This window comes from Dendrobates tinctorius, unplaced genomic scaffold (genome assembly GCF_039654945.1).
Source record: "Dendrobates tinctorius isolate UK_male_01 unplaced genomic scaffold, ASM3965494v1 ptg000117l, whole genome shotgun sequence".
Taxonomy (NCBI): Eukaryota; Metazoa; Chordata; class Amphibia; order Anura; family Dendrobatidae; genus Dendrobates; species Dendrobates tinctorius.
Genome location: NW_027361785.1, coordinates 4,783,174 through 4,804,994, shown reverse-complemented (window position 1 = coordinate 4,804,994; position 21,821 = coordinate 4,783,174). Strand labels below are relative to the sequence as shown.

General features: G+C 44.5%; 1 long non-coding RNA gene across 1 annotated transcript in view; it reads left to right on the top strand.

Annotated features, from left to right (window-relative positions):
- Positions 1 to 21,821, top strand: part of LOC141101471 (uncharacterized) — a 223,252-nt gene that overhangs the window by 9,587 nt on the left and 191,844 nt on the right. The window lies entirely within an intron of this gene.

Here is a 21,821-nt window from a genome sequence, read left to right as displayed (position 1 = left end):
CCAGAGCACCTGTGCATTATTCATGTGATCTAACATGTGATCTGTCAAGGGATTTATGTAACATGATACATAAACTGCCAGAGACCCTGGCTACTCTTAATCTGCTTCTAGTCTTACATTTCCAGTAAAGGCGATGGGATTTACAGAAATCTCATGCCCACTGTGCTTCTTTATAGAGTAACTTAAACTGACATGCAGTGCGTGGTTCAAATCCATGACATATCATTTCCTTTGCAGATACGCTGAGTTTTAAATGCAGATTTTTCCCCTAAATGTATATTAGATGTTGGCAATCCACAGGTAAAAAACGCACAAACGTTTTTGGTGAGTTGACACTAAAACACATAAAAACTGCATGTAATCCACACATAAATATGTCAATAAAGTTTGGTCAAACAAACGCCATGAAGTACAAAAAATAAAGCAGCTTTATGTAAAACATGACATACTAACAAGAGACAGAAACCGCAGTGTCGAAAATGCAATAAAAAAGCATTAAAAGACTCTTTCAAAAATACGATGATAAAACACAAGTGAACTAATTTACTTAACAGGTGCAGAAAAATTAAAACATCAAAAACTCAACAGAGCCTTATGTAAATTAATTAGGTTACTTGTGTTTTTCACTGCAATTGAGTGAATTTTGTTCATGTGTTTCATTGCATTTTTGATGCTGTGGTTTTTGTCCCTTGGTGTGTCAGGTTTCAAATAAAGTTGCTTCGTTTTTGATACTTTCTGGTATTTCGCTTTGACTAAACTTTATTGATGCATTCATGTGTGGATTATATGCATTTTTTGCACAGTGGAAACAAGCTAAACACGCATATGTTTGTACTTGTAGATTTCAGCATCTAATGCAATTGGATGGAAAAAATCCACACATAAATCTCAGAGTATGCTCAAGAGAAATTGACATGTTGCGGATTTCAAACACGCACCGCAGGTCAGTTTATGCAATGTTCAAAAAGCACAGTGGGTATGAGATTTCTAAAACTCACTATGCTGGATTTAAGATGCTGCTTTCTTCGTGCAGAGAGTGTGCGCAGCACCAAAAATTCAACAAAAGGCTCATTGTTGGAACATAACCTTAAATGGAACCTGTCACATCTAGAAAGGGGATAATCCAGATAGCATTTAAATCCTGTGTCTCTTGTTTACTGGTGCAGCAGCTATTCAGCGCCATTGTTAATGAAAAGGCATTTTAGATTAAATTGCGCCAAATTCATTAAGAGACTCATGCTGCTTTATAAATTTGGCTTATCTCCTCATTAGCGCGTGCAGTAACTTTTTTGGTGAGAATTATGCAGCTAAAGTGATATAAATTTTCAAAAATTGGCTGACCACGTGCTTCTGCACCACACCCTGCCCTTCCTTTGCCGACTCTTGAAAATGCTAAAATTTGCACATGTATTTTGCACTTTCTTCTTGCGCAAAAAATGTACAACTTTTCAAAGTGTTTGCTGCAGTTTTCTGGAGTGAACTTTTTGATGTATTGCCCACCGTGTTTTAATCTCACTGCAGCCACTCACTTCCAGTCACCAGGGCTGTGCAAAGGGAAGCTACAGTGAGCGCTCACTATACACTGGCTATTGCTATAATCACTCTACGGCAATTTGATTGACAGCCTGATCTGCACACACACTTTGCAGAGCAAGTTGTCAAGTAAAGTGCTGAGGAGTGATTATAGCCATATTCACTGTATGGTAAGTGATGACTATGACTGTTCCCTGCACTGCCCAGAACACTGGAAGCGAGTGACTATAGTGAAATTATAAGTTAATTTTCGCTCTGTAGTCACTGCTCTAGAAAGGTGGCTACACAGCATATAAATGTTATTTACTTCCAGCTTATCACTACACTTGCAGATGTAGCACTTCTGGAGTAAACAGACTCCCTTTAACCTTTAATAAAACAAAGAGAAGTGTCAAGCTATGTCAATTCCAAATTCTTATTAAAGCACACTGGGTCTATAGTATCAGCAAGGATCAGTCATGGCATTTGCATAGTATACACATGAAAGATTTTGTATGCCTCTTTGTTGAGTTGCAAAGATCATCCTGGGTTTCCCTCTGTGAAATAAAATGATCCCTCAGCGGTAGGTGAGAAATTTGTTCAGCAAATCTTATTTATTTTTATGGGCATGTACTCTTAAATGTACAATACTGAAATGCCAGGTTGACAGCAAACTACAGTGGCTTTAATGGTATTATTTATTCTATTTTGAACTGGCAAAGCATTATTTCAAATGTCTTCACGTGTTAAAGTAATAGTGTGGAGTATTAGCTGTGAATTAGCTTCCAAGATTTGCTTTATTGTCAACCATTTTTTCTTATTGACAAATATTTAATTTGTTGTCCTAAGCAACATGGTGTGCTACTGTGCATCCTTCTTTCTTAAAAGCAACCTGCTAGTAGGTTATCATAATATTAAAATAAAGCAACCTTCTTTACCCCATCTTGTACCGCAGTCCAACAATCTGTATATAAATCCCAAAGTCCTCCTGCATATCCAAAAGATGCTTTGATTCTTCCCATACCGTATGCCAATTTAGTGCAGTCATGTCCAATAAGCATTGTTGGTCTTTGCCCGGCCTCTCATGTATTCCCACCATTGCGTAATAGTCTTTGGTAGGGAAGGGGGGCCTCAAACTATCCCTGAAACTAGGACCCTAACTATCCCTGTCCCATGGGTACTCTTGAAGGTAGAAAGGCCTGAGTCTCTGACTTTACTATGCTCCTGTTAATGTCCCAAGCTATCCCCTCCCCCTAGAGGCCTGGTACAGATATGCTAGTGTATAAATACATAAGACAAATGTAATAATGAAAAGCAACTTACATGTAAAAACACTCACAAAGGGTAGGGAGATATATAAGAAAGGATAGGAAGGTACTAACCAAATGGGAATAGGAATAAAGAGAAAGGCATACACCCAAAATGGCACTCACGAATCATAACAACACGAGCTCCAATACAGCACAGCATCTCCAATGGGTAAGGAAGCAAAGCTTTCACTGTCAAGACAGAGAAGGTCTGGCCATGTTTTATAGCGAGAGTTAACGAGCAGATTACAAGTGAAGCTGTGTGTTTCATACCAGGATAGATAGAGTCGTCAACCTCTTCAGCACCAAAGGAAACCAAATTCATTTGATATGGGATCCAAACACACAGGCTAAATAGAAGATCTGTGATTCACAATGCACAGAGATCTTCTACCCCCAGATCTCCCAGGTTGACGTGACACACTCTTGACATACTATCTATCGGTGTATGCACATTGTAGGACCTTGCTCTGCCTTTAGTACAGCTGTTCAATGTTTGCCTGCACAGGTCTGTGCTTGAACTGGGCAGGTGCAAGAGTTGAAGTATTCTGTGTGCAAGCAGGTTACTTGGATGCAACAGTGCAGATAATGAGGAGACAGTGATACTTCACCAACATATATATATTGTAAGGTAGCACTCACTGAGGGTATTGGGGAACACTCACTTGGCTGCAGATAAACCAGGTCCGGCATAGGCTTTTCATATAAAACAGTCCATACGGTTTATTGCACAGCATAAACCATAGCAGCATGATGAAAACGAAACAGTCTTACAGCAGACAAAAACAAATCTTCATAGTGGAGCTCTGCTCCCTTAGCCCTGTGGTCACACAGGCTGTGCTTTATCCAGCAATCAGGCTATACAGTCTCTCAGTTAATTCCCCCTGTCTGGGTTACCTCTTAGCTGCTTCTCACTCCTGACGTCCCTTCCTTCCTGGGGACTGTCCGGTACTCATAGGCTATTACACACACAGCCCACACACGGTCAGCGGCGTCCACACGTGTGCTTCGGGAAGGCAGCCACACCTTCCAGCAGTCGGCCTGCCGAGACCTTCCACATGGACTAATCAGATCCAGGCATTCCCTCATGTGACCTACCCTGGTCACTTTATATGGTCCATAGCCACGCCCACAGCATCACATGGCTTTGACCTCATTGCAGGTCCTTCACAACCACTTACATAGGCTTTACTTCAGATACACGCCCCTGGGTGGTTTGTAGGTGACTGGTACCACCCGTCTCACCAGCCACCTGGAAGCTCTTTTCTGACACACTGTAACAGAAACCTCAACAGTATATCTGCTGATTAATAGCGATTCCAGTTTCCATCACAAGGCCACCCACCTTGTGATATGTAACGGTCATTTACCATCCTTTCTCCATTCATCCTATTTCCATTACCACAATGTACATGCTTATATGCCTGCCATGGGACACCCACACAGCACCCCCTAGCGGACACAGTGGTCACTGCACCACGATATATATATATTATATATACTGTATATATATATATATATATATATATATACACAAGTAAATACTCTATGGCATGTAACGGAAGCAGGGTTAATATAGTATATTACACAGAAATATGGCTAAGTATAATATCTCTGCAACGTTATATTACATACACTGTTCCACTTATCTAGTAACTGTTAATGCCTTTATGTATCAACTTAACGGGCATAACTCTCATACTAGGTCCGTCCCTGTCATAGTCTCAGTAAGCTCCTTTGATCATTACACTGGCCCTAGTGGGGGCCACTGCCACATTAGTATATAGTCATAGCCATATAGGATATAGCCAGAGCCACATAGGATATAACCACAGCCACATTAGTATATAGCCACAGCCACATTAAGATATAGCCACAGCCACATTAGGATATAGACACAGCTGCATAGGATATAGTCACAACCACATAAGATAATAGTCACAGCTACATAGGATATAGCCACAGCCACATAGTATATAGCCACATAGCATATAGCCACATAGAATATAGCCACAGCCACATAGGCTATAACCACAGCCACATAGGATATAGCCACAACCACATAGTATATAGCTGCATAGGCTATAACCACATAGGATATAGCCACAGCCACATAGGATATAACCACAGTCACATAGGATATAGCCACAGCCACATAGAATATAGCCAGGGCCGGCGTCAGCACCCGGTGTACCCAGGCAAGTGCCAGGGCCCTGGCGAGACGGGGGAGCCCACTTGGCACCTGAACAAGTTCTTTTTTTTATTTATAAGTCTGGGGTCAGTCCCCCACTCTCCGCCCTCTGCCCTCCGCTCTCCACCCTCCCCTCTCCGCCCTCTGCCCAACATCATACTGACCACCATCTCTTTTCTTGTGAGCACGCGGTCCACATGTTACCGCTCCTTAAGGTCATGAATATGGATGCCACTCCTCTCCCATAGGCGTAACACCCATATTCATGACCTTAATAAACGGTACCACGTGACCGCGCACTCTCACAGGAAAAAGTTACCGGTGCCTGGACTCAGGTGAGTGACGTTGAGAATGAGCAACGGCGGGCCCGGGGGGAGAATGAGCAGGGGGCCCAGGGGGAGAATGAGCCCAGCCCCCGGGGGAGATAAGAGTGAGCCGGGGGGGAAATAAGCTCAGCGGGGGAGATGAGCCCATTATTCTCTATGGGGCATTATATGGGGCCCATTATCCAGTATGGAGCATTATATGGGGCCCATTATCCAGTATGGAGCATTATATGGAGACCATTATCGAGTATGGATCAATATATGGGGCCCATTATCCAGTATGGAGCATTATATGGGGCCCATTATCCTGTTTGGAGCATTACTTGGTGTCCATTATCCAGTATGGAGCATTGTATGGGGCCCATTATCCTGTATGGAGCATTACATGGGGTCCATTTTCCAGTATGGAGCATTATATGGGGCCCATTATCCTGTATGAAGCATTATATGGGGCCCATTATCCTGTATGGAGCATTATATTGGGCCTGCTATTCTGTAAGGAGCATTATATTGGGCCTGTTATTCTGTATGGAGCATTATATTGGGCCCATTCTTCTGTATGGAGCATTATATGGTTTCCATTATTCTGTATGGAGCATTATATGAGGCCCATTTTCTGTATGGAGTTCTGTATGGAGCATTGTATGGGGCCCATTATTCTGTATAGACCATTATGTGATGCCATTATTATGTAAGGAGCATTATATGAGGACGCTTTTTCTGTATGAAGCAATATATGGGGCCCATTATTCTCTATGAAGCAATATATGGGGCTCATTATACTGTATGAAGCAATATATAGGGCTCATTATTCTGTATGAAGAATTATATGGGGCTCATTATACTGTGTGAAGCAATATATGGGGCTCATTATTCTGTATGGAGCATTATATGAGGCCCATTATTCTGTATGAAGCAATATTTGGGGCTCATAATTCTGTATGGAGCATTATATGAGGCTCATTATTCTATATGGAGCATTATATGAGGCTCATTATTCTGTATGAAGCAATATGTGGTGCCCAATAAATTGTATGGAAGACTATGTGATGCCCAGAATACTGTATGGAGTTCTATACTGTCCTGTCTTAAATGAAAACTTTTGAATCCCCACTGTGCTCTGTGAGGATTTGCTGGTTTCTGAGCCATTGTAGAATTTAGAATAGATACAGACGTGGCCAAAAGTATTGACACCCCTGCAATTTTGTCAGATAATACTCATTTTTTTCCTGAAAATGATTGCAAACACAAATTCTTTGGTATTATTATCTTCATTTAATTTGGCTTAAATGAAAAAAACACAAAAGAGAATGAAGCAAAAACAAAACCTTGATCATTTCACACAAAACTCCAAAAATGGGCCAGACAAAAGTATTGGCCCCTTCAGCCTAATACTTGGTTGCACAACATTTAGCCAAAATAACTGCGACCAACCACTTCCGGTAGCCATCAATGAGTTTCTTACAATGCTCTGCTGGAATTTTAGACCATTCTTCTTTGGCAAACTGCTCCAGGTCCCTGATATTAGAAGGGTGCCTTCTCCAAACTGCCATTTTTAGATCTCTCCACAGGTGTTCTATGGGATTCAGGTCTGGACTCATTGCTGGCCACCTTAGAAGTCTCTAGTGCTTTCTCTCAAACCATTTTCTAGTGCTTTTTGAAGTGTGTTTTGGGTCATTGTCCTGCTGGAAGACCCATGACCTCTGAGGGAGACCCAGCTTTCTCACACTGGGCCCTACATTATGCTGCAAAATTTGTTGGTAGTCTTCAGACTTCATAATGCCATGCACACGGTCAAGCAGTCTAGTGCCAGAGGCAGCAAAGCAACCCCAAAACATCAGGGAACCTCCGCCATGTTTGACTGTAGGGACCATGTTTTTTTCTTTGAATGCCTCTTTTTTTCTCCTGTAAACTCTATGTTGATGCTTTTGCCCCAAAAGCTCTACTTTTGTCTCATCTGACCAGAGAGCATTCTTCCAAAACGTTTTAGGATTTTTCAGGTAAGTTTTGGCAAACTCCAGCCTGGCGTTTTTATGTCTCGGGGTAAGAAGTGGGACGCCGACGGATAGTACGGGTTGACACTGTTGTACCCTCGGACTGCAGGGCAGCTTGAACTTGTTTGGATGTTAGTCGAGGTTCTTTATCCAACATCCGCACAATCTTGCGTTGAAATCTCTTGTCAATTTTTCTTTTCCGTCCACATCTAGGGAGGTTAGCCACAGTGCCATGGGCTTTAAGCTTCTTGATGACACTGCGCATGGTAGACACAGGAACATTCAGGTCTTTGGAGATGGACTTGTAGCCTTGAGATTGCTCATGCTTCCTAACAATTTGGTTTCTCAAGTCCTCAGACAGTTCTTTGGTCTTCTTTCTTTTCTCCATGCTTAATGGGGTACACACAAAGACACAGGACAGAGGTTGAGTCAACTTTAATCCAGGTCAACTGGCTGCAAGTGTGATTTAGTTATTGCCAACACCTGTTAGGTGCTACAGGTAAGTTACAGGTGCTGTTAATTACACAAATTAGAGAAGCATCACATGATTTTTCGAACAGTGCCAATACTTTTGTCCACCCTCTTTTTTATGTTTGGTGGTGTGGAATTATATCCAATTTGGCTTTAGGACAATTCTTTTTGTGTTTTTTCATTTAAAACAAATTAAATGAAGATAATAATACCAAAGAATTTGTGTTTGCAATCATTTTCAGAAAGAAACTGAGTATTATCTGACAAAATTGCAGGGGTGTCAATACTTTTGGCCACAACTGTATCACTAATGTAATGTAAGAAGTTATATCTTTGGCATTGTACTATACCTATATTTCTTTGCCGTATCTGTGCATCATGAATTGTGGTACGTGTTAAAGAGACGCTTTCGCCTGGGGCCACAAAAACCTGGAGCCGGCCCTGAAAAAAAGCCACAGCCACATTAGTATATAGCCACAGCTACATTAGTATATAGCCACAGCCACATCGGATATAGCCACAGCCACATAGAATATAGCCACAGCCACAATAGTATATAGCCACATTAGGATATAGCCACAGCCACAAAGGATATAGCACAGTCTCCCCCCGCGAATGGCCACACAGTCCAGTACTCAGTGATATATATATATATACATAGATATAAAAAAACCCACAATCCTCACCTCTCCTTGTGCCTGCGCTGCTCCCGACTCCTGTCTCAGTGGCTGCAATGATGGAGGAGAGAGTGTCAGCTGATGCTCCCTCTCCCATCATTCCCCTATGCTTCTCACACTGCCATGTGATGATATGACGCCGGTATAGTTCAATGCGGTGGCAGGGGGGAGTCGGCGCTGGCAGCAGGCGGGCCCCCTACCTCACGGTGATGGGCCCCATAGCGGCTGCATGATGTGACTCTAGCTGGGGGCCCCTGGGGCAGCAGTGGGCCCTAGGCAGCTGCCTGGTCTGCCTGCCGCCAACACCGGCCCTGTCTGACAGATAAGCGAAGCTGGCTGTCCCCAGAAAGTGTAGACCACCTTACTTTCATCAAGATGATGCACCCCAATCGCAGACTGTACAATTTAGGTGATATTGCATTTTTTAGTGTGATGCTTTAATGTCATGTAACTGAACTTTGTGATATCTTTAGTGTGGCTTCTGTGCCTGCTGTGGCTGCTGCTGCTACTGATGTTAACACAAATTTGTGGAAATGTGAACAATCATGGTCGGTCTACATCTGCTGGGTTAGCTATAGTGGAAGACATCTCGGTCCCAATTATACTATTTCTATTCTCGTGACAGTTATTCCACTTTGGTGGTGTCAGGCACTCATTTTTTAAAATGTGAACATTCCTGGTTGGGTTTCCATCTGCTGTATTGGGTGTAGTGGAAGAACTGTCTGTCCTTATTGTACTTATACTATTTTTACTGTGGAGAAATTGATGTCACTTTTGTTGTGTCTTCCAATAATTTTTGGAAATGTGAGCACTCCTGGTTGGGTCTCCTTCATGCGTGTTGCCTGTAGCAGTATGCCTCTGAGACTATCAGGCCTCCACTTCCTTGGCCCAACTACCCGTGTTGCTATCCTTTTTCTGACAATGGTAGTCTACAAAACTGATATTTGTGCCACCTTAGTGTGACTCAGCATGAAAGCAGGTAGAGGTGTTGCATGTGGTATCAGGGCTCCCAGCAAAGGGGGCCTACACGGATCCCTCACACACCTCGTCTTACTGTGACGTTCAGTTGTAAGCTGTAAATGCTGTCCCAGACCCCGATACCTCATGCCTGGCTGATTGCTGCTGTCCCATGTGGCAATTAGTACTGTGGGTGAATTGAGGCCACTTTTCTGGTGTCTGCCCTTAATTTGATGTATTTTGGCAGCATTTTGGGCCATTCTAAGGTGTTGTGCATGCGTTTGTTTTTGCCTCTCATTGAGGTGAATGGCATTCAGATATGTTTGTCAAACATTCAACGAATTAATCGGCGAATTTTGCAAATTTGGCTGACGTAATCTGAGTTCATAGAGCCCATGGAACCTTCAGGATTTGAGGAGTGTTTTGTATGGAATATTTGGCCCAGATCACATCTAAACATTTCATGCATTTCTCCATGCAAGAGGCATGTTGCAGCTGTCATCACCAACAAAAGCTTTTGTAAGAAGTAATAAATAAATTTCAGTAAGCGTCAATACTTTTTCCTGTGTCATTTCTCATTATTATACATAACTTAATTTATTGATAACTATAGTTTGATTTCTTGGCTTGCGTGGAATGGATGGGTTGTTACCAACATCCGGTGGGAATTTCATTTTGGTAGCACCTTCAGAAATATATTTATTTAGAAAATTGGTGACATTTTCAGTACTTAGTTCATCCAATGTATGTATGTATATATATACACACTGTCATGGTTAGGACATGGTTAATGTCCTGTTCTCAAAGGGTTAACTTTTGCCGGCCTCTCTTTGGATCTGGGAGGGGTATTTATACTCACTCCAAACTAGCATTCTCTGTCAGTTATACTGCTGTTCTGGTGTGTCTGACCCCTGGTGTGCATGTACTCTGCGTTGTTTGTTTGCTTCCCATGTATGACCCGGCTTGTTCCTTCACTCTGTATTCCGTCTCTCGTTTTGATACCATTGTCTTTTCTGGTACTGACCTCCAGGCTTGGCTATCATTACTCCGTTACAGCTAACCCCTATTGTACCGTCTAATGTTTGCTTCCCATGTATGACCCGGCTTGTTCCTTCACTCTGTATTCCGTCTCTCGTTTTGATACCATTGTCTTTTCTGGTACTGACCTCCAGGCTTGGCTATCATTACTCCGTTACAGCTAACCCCTATTGTACCGTCTAATGCCCGTTCTGGTTTTCTGATCTATTACTACGTCCTGACTATCCATTCTGTCTAATCCTTTGGTACTGCATTGCTATCTCGTGCTTTGACCTCGGCTTGATCTGGTTTCTGTCTCTGTCTATGCCCCTTGGTAACATTGTCCTGTAGCTACCTTTCTAGGAGTTTCCCAGCAGCTCCTAGCTCCGTGGAGCTTTGGCCACGCCCCAGCAGTCATGTGATTCAGGTCCTGGAGCATGCATTTTCACCATTGCTGCCCGCTCCTCAGGTATCTTTGTGCACAGTCTTTGTACTCAGGACACGCGCTCTGGCTCAGTGAGTAAGTGCAGTGCGGTGTTCCTGACATTATAACTGACTGTTTCAGTTTTTTTTTTCCTGTGAAGAGAGAAAAAAAAAAAAGTGTGTGTTATCCTCATGGATCCCATACAAGTCTTGGCTGATCAGGTCAAGCACCTGACTCAAATGTTCCATAAACTCAATGTGGAACAGCGCACGATGGCCCATACCCAGCAACAGTTGGTGGTTACTGTGCAGGGGGCTGTCGATGCAGGGGCTTCTAGATCTGGGGGTAGGGATGTGTCATTAGCGTCCCCCGAATCTCCGGTCAAATTGCCCGACCCTTTCTCAGGGGATAAAAAGGAGTTCAGGTCTTTCAGAGAAGGATGCAAGCTTTTTTTTTTCTCTAAGGCCCCTGTTATGAATGAGTCACCGTAGGAGGCAAAAACAGAAATACTCGCTAAGTCCAGAAAACCAGAGAAGTTGGCAGCTATCGGATTGCAGACCCCTGAACCTAACAACAACAACTAGCAGTAGCCGTGGGGGGTTCCTACAGTGCCCTAGACCCCTCGATCACAGCCGGAGAACTACATAGCCTAAAGACAGAAAGGGAAATCTAAACAGCCCCAGAGCAGACCCCAAAGCAATAGGCAGCCCCCAACATATAATGACGGTGAAGCAAGATGAAAAAACACTCACACAGATAGAAAGATAGGCTGAGCAAATGATGGGGCCAAAGCTAACTAGATAGGACAGAATAGAAAAGCTGCTGTCTGCAATCCGCCAAAACCCTCTCAAAAACAAGAGCCAACAAACTGATAGAGAAAAAAGCCCTGAAGACGCTAGGCTTCAAAAAGACTATATCAGTACTCAGGTATTATCTGAAGACAGAGCAAAAAGGAATTCAGCTCACCCAGAAGGGAAAGGCAGAAATCCAGAAAAACAAGGCAAAACAAAACCAAAACACAAGTGCAAAAAGTAGAGCAGAAAACTTAGCTTTTGAGGAGCAGGAATCAGACTGGTCTCCAAGAATCCCTCAGAGTAATCACCCGCAAGGCAGAAGGGCGTCGGCTGCCTTATATCCAGTCAGCAATCCCAGTCACCCAGTCATCATCATTCTGCTCAGGTGCTTTGTAATCAGCCTCACTACCTTCCTTCACCAGAAGAGGGAGCTCATCAGACCTCAATGGTGAAGGGAAAATGAACTCACCACAGTACCTCCCCCTTGAGGAGGGGTCACCGAACCCTCATCCACGCCACCAGGGCGATCAGGGTGAGCCCGATGAAAGGCACGCACCAATCTTTTGGCATGAATATCAGAGACAGAGACCCAGGAATTATCCTCCTGACCATAACCCTTCCACTTAACCAAATACTGGAGTCTCCGTCTAGCCAGACGGGAATCCAGTATCTTCCCTACCTCAAATTCCATGTTACCTTCAACTAATACAGGGTCCGGAGGTGCCACCCCAGGAACAACTGGTTCAAAAAACTTCTTCAACAAGGACTTATGAAACACATTATGAATTTTAAATGTGACAGGAAGAGCCAAACGAAAAGAGACCGGATTAATAATCTCCAAAATCTTGTAAGGTCCAATAAATCTAGGCTTAAACTTAGGAGAAGCCACCTTCATAGCGATATTTTTTGATGATAACCAAACCATATCACCAACCTTAAACTGGGGACCAATGGTCCTATGTCGGTTGAAAATCCGCTGGGCCTTTTCCTGGGAGAGAGAAAACTTATCCACCACTTGGCCCCAGATCTGGTGCATTCTCTCCACCACAGTGTCAACACCTGGGCAGGCAGAAGGCTCCACCTGCCCTGAAGAAAATCGAGGATGAAACCCAAAGTTACAAAAAAAAGGTGACATCAAAGTGGCAGAACTAGCTCTATTATTTAAAGCAAATTCGGCCAAGGGCAAAAATGAAACCCAATCATCCTGATCAGCGGAAATAAAACATCTCAAATACGACTCCAAGGTCTGGTTTGTTCTCTTCGTCTGCCCATTGGTCTGAGGGTGAAAAGCAGAGGAGAAGGACAACTGAATTCCCAGCTTGGAACAGAAAGTCCTCCAATATCTAGACACAAATTGAACTCCTCTGTCAGATACAATGTTCTCAGGAATCCCGTGCAAGCGAACCACCTGTTGCAAAAACAGGGGCACCAACTCAGAGGAAGATGGCAACTTAGGGAGTGGTACAAGATGAACAATCTTAGAGAACCTATCACAAATCACCCAAATAACAGTCAATCTCTGAGAGACAGGCATATCAGAGATGAAATCCATTGAAATATGGGTCCATGGCCTCCTGGGGACCGGCAAAGGCATCAACAACCCACTAGAGCGAGAACAAGGTTTAGACTGGGAGCAAGTCCCACAGGACTGCACAAAATTCCTGACATCACGAGACAAGGCGGGCCACCAAAAAGACCGAATCACCAGATCTCTAGTACCAAAAATACCTGGATGACCAGCCAATGCAGAGCAATGAACTTCAGACATCACTCTCTTCTTCCACTGGTCAGGAACATACAACTTTCCACTGGGACAACACTCAGGTTTGTCCTCCTGGAACTCTTCCAGAGCACGTCTCAAATCGGGCGAGATGGCAGAAAGAACTACCCCTTCGCCTAAGATGGTAGCAGGCTTGGTCACCACAGGAGAATCAGCAAAGAAGCTCCTAGAGAGGGTGTCTGCCTTGACATTCTTAGTGCCAGGAAGAAAAGAGACCACAAAATCAAAACGTGTAAAAAACAAGGCCCACTTAGCCTGTCTAGGGTTCAAGCGTTTGGCTGACTCCAGATAAATCAACTTCTTGTGGTCAGTGACGACCACGACTTGGTGTTTAGCTCCCTCCAACCAATGTCTCCACTCCTCAAATGCCCATTTCATGGCTAACAGTTTCCGATTCCCCACATCATAGCTACGTTCAGATGGAGAGAACTTTCGGGAAAAGAAAGCACAGGTCATTTTAGATGTTACAGGATCCTTTTGGGACAAAACAGCTCCTGCACCAATCTCAGAAGCGTCCACCTCTACCTGGAACGGGACTGAGACATCAGGTTGCCGCAAAACCGGGGCAGAAGTGAATCTTCGCTTCAGCTCCTGAAAGGAAGAAACAGCCTCCGGAGACCAATTCAACACATCAGCACCCTTTTTAGTCAGATCAGTCAATGGCTTGGCAATACTAGAAAATTTTGCTATAAATTTCCGATAAAAATTAGCAAAACCCAAAAACTTCTGGAGGGCCTTCAAAGAAGTGGGCTGAACCCAATCATAAATGGCCTGTACCTTGGCCGGGTCCATTTCAATAGTTGACGGAGACAAAGTAAATCCCAAAAATGAAATCCTCTGTACCCCAAAAAGGCATTTTGATCCTTTGACATACAGGGAATTCTCCCTCAAGATCCGGAACACAGTCCGAACATGTTCCACATGAGAATCCCAATCCTTGGAGAAGATCAAAATATCATCCAGATAGATAATCAAAAATTTATCCACAAAGTCTCGGAAAATGTCATTCATGAAGCACTGGAAGACAGAAGGGGCATTAGTGAGCCCTAAAGGCATCACCAGGTACTCAAAATGTCCCTCCGGAGTATTAAACGCCATCTTCCATTCATCCCCATGGTTAATGCAGATAAGATTATACGCCCCCCTGAGGTCAAGCTTGGTAAACCAGCAAGCACCTTTAACTCTGGAGAATAGATCCGAAATCAGGGGTAACGGATACTGATATTTAATAGTAATTTTGTTGAGGGCACTATAATCAATACAAGGCCTTAATGAACCATCCTTTTTGGCCACAAAAAAAAAAACGGCACCTAAGAGTGAAGAGGATGGTCTAATATGACCCTTCTCCAACGCCTCCTTAATATAGGATCGCATAGCCTCGTGCTCGGGTACAGATAAATTGAAGAGCCGACCCTTAGGAAATTTACACCCCGGGCTCAGTTCAATTGCACAGTCATAACTCCTATGAGGAGGCAAGGACGCAGACTCATTCTCACTAAATACATCATAAAAGTCCGCCAAATAGTCAGGAACATCATGCGACTGAGGAGAGGTGGAAAAAACCGGAGCCTCACTAAGGGCACACCGACAACCCCAACTCGCCACAGACACAGATTTCCAATCCAAAACTGGATTATGAATTTGCAACCAGGGAAACCCCAGAACAATGGTATCATGCAAATTATGCAACACCAAAAATCTGCAATTTTCTTGATGGTGTGGGGCGACCCGCATTACCACCTGGGTCCAAAACTGAGGTTTATTTTTCGCCAAAGGAGTAGCATCAATCCCCTCAAAGGGATAGGCGTCCGCAGAGGTGTCATCGGAAATCCACAACGTTTAGCAAAATCCAAGTCCATTAGATTCCGGGCTGCTCCCTAATCCACAAAAGCCTTGGCGGAAAATGTGGGCAGGGAGCAGATCAGAGTAATTGCCAGAAGAATCTTAGGTTGAACATCACCCACAGAAAACGTGTGTGCAAAATGTTTCTCTCGTTTAGGACAGACAGAAATAATATGCGAGGCACTCCACAAAAAAAAACACAGCTTATTACGCTTTTGAACTCCTGACATTGCTCCCTGGACAAAACTCTATCACATTGCATAGGTTCAGACACTTGTTCAACAGGTGGCAACACCTCTCGTGCAGTCCTGCATTCACGTAAACGCCGATCAACCTGAATGGCTAATGACATAGAATCGTCAAGACCAGAGGGAACAGGAAATCCCACCATAGTATCTTTTACGGCTTCTGACAAACCCTTCCGAAAGAGAGCTGCCAAGGCATTATCATTCCAGGTAGTAAGGACCGCCCACTTTCGGAATTTTTGACAGTACAATTCTGCAGAATATCGACCCTGGCTCAATGCCAACAGGGTCTTTTCAGCCTGATCAATAGCATTAGGTTCGTCATACAACAACCCCAAGGCTTGAAAAAATGCATTCACATTAGTCAGAATAGGATCATCTGGTTTCAAAGAAAACGCCCAATCCTGGGGATCACCACGCAGCAAAGAGATGACAATTTTAACCTGCTGCGCGGAGCTCCCTGACGAGTTAGGCTTTAAGGAAAAAAATAATTTACAATTATTTTTGAAATTCAAAAATTTAGACCGATCCCAAAAAACACACCAGGAGTAGGGATCTTTGGTTCAGCAGCATGTGAATGAGCAAGGTAAATTCCCCGCACTTCCGCAGCGAGCTGCTCCACACGATCAGACAATTGCTTTATCTCCATTGAGAGAAAAAAAAAAATTCCCCCTACGGCCTCAGAGATATAGAGGAAAAAATATACACACCTTTTTTTTTTTTTTTTTACAATTCTTTCCTGCTATTGAGTACCCTAGGATCTGCGGTATGGCGGGTGATTCTGTTATGAATGAGTCACCGTAGGAGGCAAAAACAGAAATACTCGCTAAGTCCAGAAAACCAGAGAAGTTGGCAGTTATCAGATTGCAGACCCCTGAACCTAACAACAACAACTAGCAGTAGCCGTGGGGGGTTCCTACAGTGCCCTAGACCCCTCGATCACAGCCGAATAACTACATAGCCTAAAGACAGAAAGGGAAATCTAAACAGCCCCAGAGCAGACCCCAAAGCAATAGGCAGCCCCAACATATAATGACGGTGAAGCAAGATGAAAAAACACACACAGATAGAAAGATAGGCTGAGCAAATGATGGGGCCAAAGCTAACTGACAGAATAGAAAAGCTGCTGTCTGCAATCCGCCAAAACCCTCTCAAAAACAAGAGCCAACAGACTGATAGGGAAAAAAGCCCTTAAGACGCTAGGCTTCAAAAAGACTATATCAGTACTCAGGTATTTTCTGAAGACAGAGCAAAAAGGAATTCAGCTCACCCAGAAGGGAAAGGCAGAAATCCAGAAAAACAAGGCACAACAAAACCAAAACACAAATGCAAAAAGTAGAGCAGAAAACTTAGCTTTTGAGGAGCAGGAATCAGACTGGTCTCCAAGAATCCCTCAGAGTAATCACCCGCAAGGCAGAAGGGCGTCGGCTGCCTTATATCCAGTCAGCAATCCCAGTCACCCAGTCATCATCATTCTGCTCAGGTGCTTTGTATTCAGCCTCACTACCTTCCTTCACCAGAAGAGGAAGTTCATCAGACCTCAATGGTGAAGGGGAAAATGAACTCACAGCAGGCCCTGCTCCTCCGGTGATGAGTTCCAGAGGGTGGGGGTCATTATTTCCCTACTTCTGGGGGCTCCGCAAGCTTGGGCTTTCTCTCTGTCTTCCTCTGCTCCTGAACGTATGTCAGTGGTCTTGTTCTTTGAGGCTCTGGGGCACATCTATGACGAGCCTGATAGAGTGCATCTGGTTGAGGATATAGTGATGAGTGTGACACAGGGGAGGCACTCTGCTGAATGGTTCTGCTCAGAGTTTAGACGTTGGTCCACCGAAGTATTCTGGAACGATGCCGCCGTGAGGGGGTTGTTTCGCAGGGGCCTTTCTGACCGTCTGCAGGACACTCTGGCATTACATCCGCCTCCTGATACCCTGGAGGACGCCATGATGCAGGCGGTCCGTATGGACCGGAGACTCCGTGCTAGAGGAATGATGCAACAAGAGTCTCCCTGGTACCCCAAATTGTGTGACACTGCACCTGTATCGGAGCCCATGAAAGTTGGGTCAGTCTCAGTTAAGGAGAAAGAGAGAAGGCACCGTAGAGTCAACCTACTATGCTTTTACTGTGGAGCCTCTGGACATTGGAAAAGGAATTACCCCTCCTGGCCTTCTTGAGAGAAACCATCAGAGAAACGACTGAGTCTGGGCAATAATCAAGTAGGTTGTCCAGACTCCCAGGTACATTTTTTCTCACATACAAAAATGGTGCTCCAGGTTGAATTGGAAATTGCTGGCGGTCCTGTTATGACCACCGCCTTTGTTGACTGTGGTTCCTCCATTAATCTGATTGATGCCCAAGTTGTGACTCTTAATAAGATAGGGACAGTGAGGTTAAAAGACCCTGTTAAAATTGTGGCTGTGGATTCATCCCCTCTTACCCGGGATGGAATTTGTTTCATGTCTGAAGTTTTTTTGATGAAAGTGGGTTCCACTCATGTGGAAAATTTAAGTTGTTTCATTATGAATAATCTGCCTGCAGGACTGGTATTGGGAATGCCCTGGTTGCAACGCCACAATCCTCTTATTGATTAGGCGAAGGGGGAGATCACCCGATGGGGATGTAATGATAATCGTCTGTGTTGTCTGTGTTGTAACCCGGTTCCTTTTGTCAATCCGATAAAATCCGTATCTGTGTCATCTGTCGGTCTGGAGGGTATTCTGGAGTACCTGAGAGACTTTAAAGATGTGTTTTCCAAAAGCGAGGCTGAGGCGCTCCCACCACATAGACCATATGATTGTGCTATCGATTTAGTACCTGAAGCCAAATTACCCAAGGCTCGTTTGTTTAATTTGTCCGGGCCTGAGCGCCAAGCTATGAAAGAGTACATTAAAAGAAAGCCTTCGCAAGGGGCATATTCGGCCCTCGGTCTCACCCGTGGCAGCAGGGTTTTTCTTTGTAAAGAAAAAAGATGGTGGGTTGCAACCGTGCCTCGACTTTCGAGAACTGAACAAAATTACTGTTAAGAACACGTACCCTCTCCCGTTGATTCCTGATCTATGCAATCAACTCACGGGGGCCAAATGGTTTTCTAAGCTTGATCTACGAGGGGCTTATAACCTTATAAGGATCCGGGAGGGGGACGAATGGAAAACAGTGTTCCTGACAACTGAGGGGCTGTTTGAAAACCTGGTTATGCCCTTTGGCCTCACTAACACTCCTGCGGTTTTTCAGAACTTTATTAATGTTGTTTTTTCTGACTTGATTGGACGTTACATAGTCATTAACCTGGATGACATCTTGATTTACTCTGAGGACAGTCAGTCACACTTGCATCATCTGCGTACGGTGCTTATGAGACTCCGGGAGAACCATTTGTATGCTAAGCTGGAGAAGTGCTCATTTTTTATGCAGGAACTGTCTTTTCTGGGTGTAATTGTATCCGGGGAGGGATTCCGCATGGATCCAGGGAAGGTTCAGGCCATTACAGATTGGGTGCAGCCTCATGACCTGAAGGGGTTGCAGCGATTTCTGGGGTTTGCTAATTATTATAGGAAGTTCATTAAAGGATTCTCGAAGGTGGTGAAACCCTTGACGGACCTCACTCTTAAAGGGGCAGATGTAAAAAATTGGTCCGTGGCCACAAAAAATTCCTTCCTGGCATTAAAGAAGTGTTTTACTACAGCCCCTGTGTTGGTACAACCCGATTCGTCAAGACCTTTTATCGTTGAGGTCGATGCTTCGGAGGTGGGGGTGGGGGCAGTATTGTCACAGGGTCCCTCTACCCTGACTAACCTCAAACCCTGTGCCTTTTTCTCTAAGAAGTTCTCTTCGGCCGAGAGAAACTATGATGTCGGTAACAGGGAATTGTTAGCAGTTAAATTGGCCTTTGAAGAATGGAGGCATTTTTTGGAGGGGGCCGCTCATCCCATTACGGTCATCACTGATCATAAAAACCTGGCCTATATCGATTCTGCTAAGAGATTGACCCCCAGACAGGCTCGGTGGGCACTTTTTTTTCTCGATTTCATTTTACCATCACGTTCCGACCAGTGTCTAAAAATGTAAAGGCAGATGCCTTATCCCGAAGTTTTGATTCTGTGTCCCCTCCAGAACCTCCTTCCTCCATTCTTCAACCGGGAGTGGTTGTAGCCGAAATCTCCTCTGAGTTACAGAGAGAGATTCTGGAAGCACAAGCACAAGCTCCCAGGAATAAACCCCCAGGTAAATTGTTTGTACCAGAACAATTCCGTCCCACACTCCTTCAAGAATTTCATGACTCTGTGTTAAGTGCACACCCTGGTATTGCAGCTACCTGGGGGGCAGTAGCTAGGGGTTTTTGGTGGCCCTCTATGGGTACTGATATAAAAAGGTTTGTGAATACTTGTGGGGTGTGCGCGCGCTCTAAAAGACCTCAGGTCCGGCCGGCCGGGGAATTGGTGCCTTTGCCACTTCCGGATAAACCATGGACACACCTGTCCATGGACTTTATCACTTACCTTCCACCTTCCAAGGGCAACTCAGTGGTATGGGTAGTGGTTGATAGATTTTCTAAGCAAGCGCACTTTGTGCCATTACCTGCATTACCATCCGCTGAAACCTTGGCCCGCTTGTTTATACAGCACATTGTTCGACTGCATGGAGTGCCTGTGAACGTGGTGTTGGACAGGGGTGTGCAATTTGTGGCCAGGTTTTGGAGTGCGTTTTGTATGAAGTTGGGGGTCACGTTGTCATTCTCCTCTGCCTATCACCCGGAATCCAACGGACAAACAGAACGCACCAACCAGTCATTGGAGCAGATTCTGAGATGCCTGGCCTCCTCCAGACAGGAAGACTGGTGTGAGGTATTACCCATGGCAGAATTTGCATTCAACTGTCGGATTAATCAGTCTACCGGAAAGTCTCCCTTTCTGGTCAATTATGGGTTTGTTCCGCAGTTTGGGGAATTTTCCCGTATGGATTCGAATTGCCCTGGTGCCGAGGGGATGGTACAACAATTAAAAAAAATCCTCTGGAAGGAGGTACAGGGGAACATCTCCAAAGCCCAGAAGAAGTTTAAACATTTTGCAGACAGGAGGAGGGGGTGGTTCCTGCATTGACAGTGGGGGAAAAAGTCTGGTTGTCCACCCGTAACATCAAACTTAAAATACCCTCTATGAAGTTGGGCCCCAAATTTATTGGCCCATACAAGATTGTAGAGGTGATCAACCCGGAGGCATACAGATTACAGTTGTCCACCTGCTTTAAAATCTCTAACGTCTTCCACAGGTCCCTATTAAAACCTGTGGGGACAGTTAGAGAAGATCCCTCATCTGTGGCTCCACCAGTGTTGGTAGTAGGTCAACTGGAGTACGAGGTAGGACGCATCGTTGATTCACGGTGGGTGCGCCGGAGACTTCAGTACCTTATCCATTGGAAAGGATATTCCGTTGAGGATCGGTCGTGGGTTCCGGCCAGTTCGGTGCACGCTGATTGACTGGTGCGGGCTTTTCATGCCAGGTACCCTGAGAAACCTGGGGGTCCAGTGCCCCCCATTAAGAGGGGGGCACTGTCATGGTTAGGACATGGCTAATGTCCTGTTCTCACAGGGTTAACTTTTGCCGGCCTCTCTTTGGATCTGGGAGGGGTATTTATACTCACTCCAAACTAGCATTCTCTGTCAGTTATACTGCTGTTCTGGTGTGTCTGACCCCTGGTGTGCGTGTAGTCTGCGTTGTTTGTTTGCTTCCCGTGTATGACCCGGCTTGTTCCTTCACTCTGTACTCCGTCTCTCATTTTGGTATCATTGTCTTTTCTGGTTCTGACCTCCTGGCTTGGCTATCGTTACTCCATTACAGTTTACCCCTATTGTGCCGTCTAATGCCCGTTCTGGTTTTCTGATCTATTGCTACGTCCTGACTATCCGTTCTGTCTAATCCTTTGGCACTGTAATGCTATTTCGTGCTTTGACCTCGGCTTGATCTGGTTTCCGTCTCTGTCTATGCCCCTTGGTAACATTGTCCTGTACAGTCATGGCCAAAAGTTTTGAGAATGACACAAATATTATATTTTCACATGATCTGCTGGCCTCTGGTTTTTATGTGTGTTTGTCAGATGTCTTTATCACATACAGAAATATAATTGGAATCATATTATGAGTAGCAAAAGGTTATATTGACAGTTAGAATGAGTTAATGCAGCAAGTCAATATTTGCAGTGTTGACCCTTCTTCTTCAGGACCTCAGCAATTCTCCCTGGCATGCTCTCAAGCAACTTCTGGATCAAATCCTGACTAATAGCAGTCCATTCTT